Below are 8,504 nucleotides of genomic sequence, written 5' to 3'. Positions count from 1 at the left end.
CATTTATCAGTTTAATAACATTTGGCATACTACTTTGTGGAGAAAAATCACATAGGGAACAGAGTACTATATGGTAAATGCAAAGTCCTCCGACAATATTTTCTGCTGAGCTGACTTCTGCTTTTTGATACGACAAAGTCAAGAACAATCTGAAAAAGTATCAAACACATATGTAGGTGAGGGTGTTCCCTTTCCTCCCAACAAATGAACTAAAAGTCTCTCTAATAAGGAGATTTAGGATGCAAATCCGTTAACAAGAACTATATTTGACTCATCATAGTGCTGCTGGGTGCTACTTGGGATGAAAACGGGTGACATTCTAATGATCAATTTGTTTATGTAGGTTAACTAAATAGGGGCAGAAAAATAAACCCACGAGCAAAACACTCAGTCTCATAGAACTGAACTAAAACAGAACTAAAAGAGGCATTAGACATTATCTAACTCAATCTAATTTTACAGATGAGAAAACCCTTTTAAAGACTCTTCATGATACAGTTGTTTGGATAGAAACATCATAATATTTTACTTTGAAAATTTCCTAATTAGACGCATCCCACGATCTCTTCTATTTTGGAGAAATGATAGCCTGCTTAGGGAAATCCTTTCTACACACTGAACATGACTTGGGAATGGGATGCTCAGGCCTCTGAACGCCTGGAGAGAGCGGACCAACACAGGATGCTAATCTGAAACCAATGGGCCCTAGCTGGTCATTTTACTCTAAACACTGTCTTCATTTGTCAAATAGTAAAAAATAATTTCCTTTTATTTTATATAAAAGACAGAAAGTTTGTTGAGGAATTTTTATTTTTATTTTTTATTTATTATTATTTTATTTATTTATTTTTTTTTTTGAGACGGAACCTCGCTCTGTCGCCCAGGCTGGAGTGCAGTGGCGCAATCTCGGCTCACTGCAAGCTCCGCCTCCCGGGTTCACGCCATTCTCCTGCCTCAGCCTCTCCGAGTAGCTGGGACTACAGGCGCCCGCCACCACGCCCGGCTAAATTTTTTGTATTTTTAGTAGAGACGGGGTTTCACCGTGGTCTCGATCTCCTGACCTCGTGATCCGCCCGCCTCGGCCTCCCAAAGTGCTGGGATTACAAGCGTGAGCCACCGCGCCCGGCGGAATTTTTATTTTTAAAAGTTCAACAGTTCATCCACTTTCACTACCCCCCAACACACACACACGGTAACTGAGATGTGGTTTATCTGCATATCGCCCGTGTTCATATGTTAAATACAATATTTAGAAACAAATTAAAATTGAAAGCAGCTGGGTGTGGTGGCTCACTCCTGTAATCCCAGCACTTTGGGAGGCCAAAGTGGAAGGATTGCTTGAGCTCAGTAGTTCAAGGTCAGCCTGGGTCTTGCACTGGTAGTGAGACCCCATCTTTACAGAAAATAAACAAAATTAGCCAGGCACAGTGGCACATGCCTGTAGTCCCAGCTACTCAGAAGGCTGAGGTGGAAGTATTGCTTTAGCTCAGGAGGCCAAGGTTGCAGTGAACCGAGATCATGCCACTGCACTCCAGCCTGAGTGACAGAGCAAGACTCTGTCTCAAAAAAAAAAAAAGAAAGAAAGAAAGAAGAAAGAAAGAAAGAAAGAAAGAAAGAAAGAAAGAAAGAAAGAAAGAAAGAAAGAAATCCAAGTTGATTTATTTTATAATGTAAGCTACATTGATCTGCTATTAAAGTTTTTCGGGTAGGAAAATATTTCCAAAGAAAATATTGGTAACTTATAGCTGATGAACATTCAACATTAATGTTAGAGTGTAGAAATTATATCTCATTTTTTGTGAATATAAGTTGAATATGCTCATATTATTGTTAAATAACTTACGAAAGTATTAAGAAGGCTAGTTTAATGGTCAAAAATGTTTTATTTGAGGAAAATGCCACATAAATGTCACCAGTAAAAAACAAAACAAAAAACTAACTAGGCATGGTGTTACCCGCCTATAATCCCTACTTGGGAAGCTGAGGTGGGAGTATCCCTCGAGCTCAGGACTTCAAGACCAGCCTGGGCAAGACCCAACATAGCAAGACCCTATCTCAAAAAAAACAAAGACAGAACAAAACCACCCACAGAGAGACAAACCCAGGATCCTATTTTGAATCCATTTGGTTCAGAGAAAAAAGATGTTATGTGATTTTTAAAAAGTTATTTCATAGATAGAGAAAGATATAAAACCAACATTTTTTTTATGTGAGATTGTCTCCTTTAATTTTTTTCACATGGAAAGTGCCCATACCGGACATACTAGTTTATTCCACCTCTACTGTTACAGTTCTTCTAGTAAATGATTGATTATAGAACAGCTAACAGCAAACTGGAATTTCTCTTTTGTCTTTTACTACCTATTTTTCAAAGTTTAATTTTGATTCTTTCTAAGAATAGTGTTTCTCTTCTATTTGCAAGAACTATGTAGATGTAATGTGAAAATCAGGACAATTTAAAACCTCTTTTTCTTCCTTCTCTGCTTTGAGCTCTTTTTTTTCTTTTTTTAAAATCTGTTTTTTTTTCTCCCCTTGTACCGTTTATATTTAGCCCTTTCACCCTTGCGTTGATTACCTTCCTAGTACTCATCTTCTCATTCCCTTTTCCCTTGGCTCTCTCTCAGCTTTGCTTTACGGTTTTTAGTGGGTTCCTTGCCATTATTAGCCAATTATCTTAGTGATAGCAGCACTCCCAGGAATTGAAGTCCCATAAGCGGTTGGCATGGAAGTGACACCACAGCCCCACAAACAAGTCTATAACTGTATGGATTTCAGTGGTTTCTGTGCAAACAATCAGCAACTGGGCAGAAGCTGGTCATCATACAATGTTGTTAAAGAAAAAGAAAGAGATATGAGAAGGATGGTCATGTTATTTAAATCTAGATTGGTTCATTGGCCTCTCACTGATAGAGGGGTTAAGCAACAAGGTAAAGATAAATAAATATCTACGGAAACGTGATTATATACAGAGAACATTCTGAATATGAAAGGAAATAGTTTGTAATGTTAAAACACAATGGGCCACAGACTTAGGAAAGCTAGTTGAGAAAAAAATCTCTATTTGTAAAGGATCTAAGGGATCTCAGAGGAAAACCTGGCAGAGACTGGGGAGTCCGAATTAGTGGATCCTTTTCCCAAAGTTAAGCCTAGTTCAGGATAAAAGTCTACAAGAGAAAAGCTTGCTCTCTATAATACCATTTCACCAATAACATTGTGTTACAGTCCAGATCCCCTAGGTATCACAGTATAGCAAGAATACAATATAGAAAAGGTTAAAGGATTAAAATAGAAGTCCTTTCTCCCTTCCTTCTGCAAAATTCGTGGAATCATATGGACCTGGAAATCATTGATTTCAACCTCACCCTCAAAGCAGGAAACCCTTAGACAATATTTTTAACAGGTGGCTATCCAGTTTCTGCTTCATTACTTCCCGTGCCAGAGAAGTGAGTCACTACCTTGCAAACCAGTCATTCTACATTTAACATCCTTTTAAAAACAAATACTATCGCATAAAGAGCTGACAGTCATGCATCACTCGCTAGGTACCAGGTGAAGGCCTCAGTGCTTTACTGGGTGTGTTATTTTGGAAGTTCCCAGATGACCCCCTGCAGCAGGCTTGTGGCTTAGAGCAGTTAGGTAGACAGACTTGCAGAAGGAACGGAGTCTGGATTTGGGCCCAGTCTTTTTGACTCCAGACAAGGCCGTCACATCACGCTGAATCACACTTGCCTCCCTGTGGCTTCCACATGTTCACTCTGGTCTGGATCCCAGAGCACAAACCACAACTCCCGTTCTTCCACTTCAAAGTCCTCCAGATACATGAAGGTAGTGACTCTCTCTTCTCCCTGCCCTCCCTCTGCAACCCCTCCCTCACAGACTAACCATGAACAGATCCCTCTGTTAATTCAGAGGCAAATTTTTTTTGAGGTCTCTTTCATTCTAATGCCCCTCTTCTAGAGATGGATGCCCAGGAGCAAACATAATAGATAAGATATGAACAGAGTAATGATTGCAGATGAAATGTTCATTTTTGACTATCAGATTCAGTAAAGGGAAAATCTTTTCTGAGTAACAAATATAAAAATTATCATCCATAAATATTTGATATTGCATCTGTCTATGTATACTTGCAACTCTTTTCATTATGAACATAGTAATTATCATCCTAAACACATTATAGCACTACATAATAATGATTTATTGCCCAAACTGAATTATGTTTCAGGAATTAAGAATGAATTTGATGGATACAATCATTTCTGTGTATCTCTATTTACTGCCATGGCAACAAATTAAAATAGGTTTGTTTAATTAGTTGTTGGTAAAGCACTATGAACATGAAAACTGCTATTAATGGATGCACAGTGTTTAGTGTTAATGCTAGTGTTATCATAAATGGCACAGTGTTTATGGACAAAATAAACCAATTTATTTTCCATTAATAGTAATAATTTCTTCTTTGAATTAGGAAAAGGATTTGTTAAAAAACTTCTGCCTTTAAAAAACAACAACAACAACAAAATTGTCTAGTCTCCCTTTTATGTTTTTGTGTTTAAAGGCAGATTCTTTTGATGTTGCTAAGGCTGGTATCAAACTCTGGGCCTCAAGCAATCCTACCACCTCCGCCTCCCAAAGTTATGGTTTTTTTGGCCAAATTTTAACCAACATTATACACTCAGGCAGAAGAGAATATGAGTGCATATAGTGATGACCAAAATATCCCAATGAAAACAGGTATACTTTTTTTGGGGGGGGTGGGGGGGACTGAGTCTCACTCTTTTGCCCAGCCTGGAGTGCTATGGCCCGATCTCAGCTCACTGCAACCTCCACCTCCCGAGTTCAAGCCATTCTTCTGCCTCAGCTGCTCAAGCCGCTGGGATTACAGGTGCATACCACTATGCCTGGCTAATTTTTGTATTTTTAGTAGAGACAGGGTTTCACCATGTTGCCCAGGCTAGTCTTGAACTCCTGGACTCAAGTGATCTGCATGCCTCAGCCTCCCAAAGTGCTGGGATTACAAGCATGAGTCACCATGCCCAGCCAAAAAATATGTATTTTCTAATGGCCATTGCAATGTTCAAATTACCACTGCCGAGCCTTTTAGTTTCCTAATACAGAAAGGAGGACGGAGACTGCCGGCAATGCACAGCTGAAGGAATTAACCACATCACCCACCTGGAACTATTTTCAGAATGGCTCAAGGAGTTGCTTGTGGAGAGCTTTAGATCTCCCCGAATCTTGTCAACTTCCCCAGTGGCCCCCAATGCTTATGCAATCTCAGTGAAAACAGCTGCTTACCAGGAAGTGGCAGTTCATGCCCAGTCCCCTGCCTTCCCCTCCAACCCTAAGTCTGTCCTAGCTTGAAATTTTGAAGCTCTTTTAGACCTGCCTCCTGTCATTGACCTCTCAAGTCTTGGAGGTCCCAGAGCTGATATCATACAATTTAGAAGTGGAAAAACCCACCAGAGATCCTCTAATCCAGCTCTCTGCATTCTAATAGGTAAAGTATTTTACAGATAAGGAAACACAAAATACTAAAGAAACACAAAGATAAGCAAACCATCTGACTCAGAGAGTGCTGCAGATGGAGTGAATGGGCTGGACTCCATCTGGATTGTGGTAGGGTTATGTGGCTTGGGTTGGAAATCTCATCCATGGGTAAACTGAGGGTGCCTTCAGCTATCCTCACTTAGACCAGATTCATGAACCCCAGGCTGAGTACTTTGTAATGAATTAAATGGACTATCTCATTGCCAGTCATTGAAATGTCCTCTTGTACGTGGTGGTAATGAATCAGACCAGGGCTCTTCTTTAGACACTAGTTCACCTCAATACTCATCTAGGGCCAAAAGAGGCCAAAGACATGAAGAAGGATGAATTTGACTTCAACATTAATCTTCTTCTGAATATCCTGTGTATTCATGTTGCAACTCCCCAGGATTGACCCTTTTAGCCATGTCTTATTGTCTTCAGCATCCCCTGTGTCCTAGCCCCTACTCCCACCACTAATTAGAATTTACCTATCCTTGGGGTCATCCCATATGACTGCCAAAGGACTCTCTTACAGTCCTTACTCTATTGCCAGGTAATGTATTTGTGGTCTAAAAGGATATTTCGATCCCTTAAGCCTGAGGAATGATTGAAAACGGCAATTTCAGGCCCTATGGCAAATCAATGGTAGAACTTTCTGTGCTGAAGAATCTGACCTGAGAAAGAAAGGTCTGCTTGCAAGATGCCAAGAGCCACCAGTGGGGACACTGTCCAAATGCAGCTGATACAAAACTGGCTGCTGGAGACGCTGTCCTGGGAATTTGGGTGACATTGGGCCACATGGCCTTTCAGACACCTTCCAACCCTGGGATTCCAGACTGTGTGAAATGACAGATCTGTGGCAACTTACAGGGGCTTTCCTATGGTTGCTGGAAGGATTTGTGATGGACGATTTCATGTATTAAATTGACCGGACTAAGAGATGCCACATGGCTGGTAAAAAATTATTTCTGGGTGTCTGTGAGGCTGTTTCCAGAAGAGATTCATATTCAAATTGGTACACTGAGTACAGAAAATCATCCTCACCAATATGAGTGGCCGTCATCCAGTTTGGTGAGGGCCTGAAGAGAACAAAAAGGCAAAGGACGAGTGAGTTCCCTCTCTGTTTAGGCTGGGACATCCTGTTCTGCTGCATTTGGACATTGGTGCTTCTAGTTTCCGGGCCTTCACACTCAGAATAGAACTTGCACCGTGGGTTCCTGATTCTCAGGCCTCTGGACTTGGACTGAATTACACCACCAGCTTTCTTGGTTCTCCAGTTTGCAGATAGTCGATCATGAGACTTTTTGGCCTCCATAATCACATAAGACAATTCCCATAATAAATCTCTATATATTTAATGTATATAATCATATGGATTTTAATACATATTAAAGTTATATACATATTAAAAGTGTATATATATAATTTTAGGAGAAAATTTTATATTATAGATTATTTACATATAAAATCTTCTATTGATTCTGTTGGTTCTGTTTCTCTTGGAAACCCTAACTAATCCTTGAATCCTGATCTATCCTTAGCCCTGTGCAGTGCTTATCAAACCATATCACCTCAGATTGTTGGAATTATCAGCCAACGTGTGGCATGTCAGAAAGAGGGACTCAAAAGCTCTTAATAAGCTGGGCTATGAACTGATCTAACAAGGCGACTTTAGAATACGTTTCTCTTTATCAAACTTTCCAGAGCTCCTCTCATCCCTCTAATCTGTTTTATGTTCCCCTCTTACCATCTAATTTCTTTTCCTTAAAACTAACCACTTTGCCTTAATTTGGGGTCCCTTTATCTTTCTCTACAGGACTTTCATCACTCAAAAGAAGTCTTCCCTTGACCCTGTTAATCTTTCAAATTTATGTCTTACCTTTCTATTCCCCCTAGACCCCACATTTATTTATTTATCTATTTATCTATCTATCTATTTGTTTATTTAAGACAGGGTCTTCGCAGGGCACAGTGGCTCATGCCTGTAATCCCAGCACTTTAGGAGGCCGAGGCGGGCGGATCACGAGGTCAGGAGATCAAGACCATCCTGGCTAACACGGTGAAACCCCGTCTCTACTAAAAATACAAAAAATTAGCCGGATGTGGTGGTGGGCGCCTGTAATCCCAGCTACTCGGGAGGCTGAGGCAGGAGAATGGCATGAACCTGGGAGGTGGAGCTTGCAGTGAGCCGACATAGCGCCACTGTGGTCCGGCCTGGGTGAAAGAGTGAGACTCCGTCTTAAAAAAAAAAAAAAAAAAAAAAGACAGGGTCTCTTTCTGTTCCCCAGGCTGCAGTGCAGTGGTGCAAAGGGTTCACTGCAGTCTTAACCTCATGGGCTTGAGCAATCCCCCTGTCTCAGCCTCCTGAATAGCTGAAACCACAGGCATGTACCACCATGCCCAGCTAATTTTTTAATTTTTTTGTAGTGACAGGGTCTCACCATGTTGCCCAGGCTGGTGTCAAACTACTGGGCTCAAGTGAACCTCCCATTTTGACCTCCTAAGGTGCCATGAAGGTGAAGGTGTGAGCCTGGCCCTTAGATCCCACACTTCTATCAAGAGAAATAATACCTAAATTTATTAAGTAGTTATTATGTGTTAGACACCAGGCTAAGCAATTAAAATAGGTTATCTCATTTATTTCTCACAACACCTTTATGTGATGGGTATTAGTTTTATTCCTGTTTAGTATATGAGGCAATAAGGCATAGACAGATTTAAAATCTTGCCCAAGGACAGACAGTAAATGCTGAAGTCTGGCTCCAAATCCAGGCAGTTCAACTCTAGAGCTCTTAACCACTAAGCCCCCTCATCTTCATTATCTTAATCCCCAGCAATTTGACCTTTAACTCCACACTGCCGAAACTGCTTTCCTCCTGCTAGTGCTTGTCTTACTTGACTTTTCCTTGACTGACCTTTTTTTCCTTGGCTTTGTGAGACCATGGGAATCCTTTTTTCTCTGCAAACATCTT

The 8,504-nt window shown here is 40.7% G+C and overlaps 1 protein-coding gene across 8 annotated transcripts in view; it reads right to left on the bottom strand.

Moving 5' to 3' along the window:
- The window catches only part of PSD3 (pleckstrin and Sec7 domain containing 3), a 555,378-nt gene that overhangs the window by 497,884 nt on the left and 48,990 nt on the right, over positions 1 to 8,504 (bottom strand). The window lies entirely within an intron of this gene.

This window comes from Symphalangus syndactylus, chromosome 1, assembly GCF_028878055.3.
Source record: "Symphalangus syndactylus isolate Jambi chromosome 1, NHGRI_mSymSyn1-v2.1_pri, whole genome shotgun sequence".
Taxonomy (NCBI): domain Eukaryota; kingdom Metazoa; phylum Chordata; class Mammalia; order Primates; family Hylobatidae; genus Symphalangus; species Symphalangus syndactylus.
This window is presented reverse-complemented; position numbering and strand designations above follow the sequence as displayed.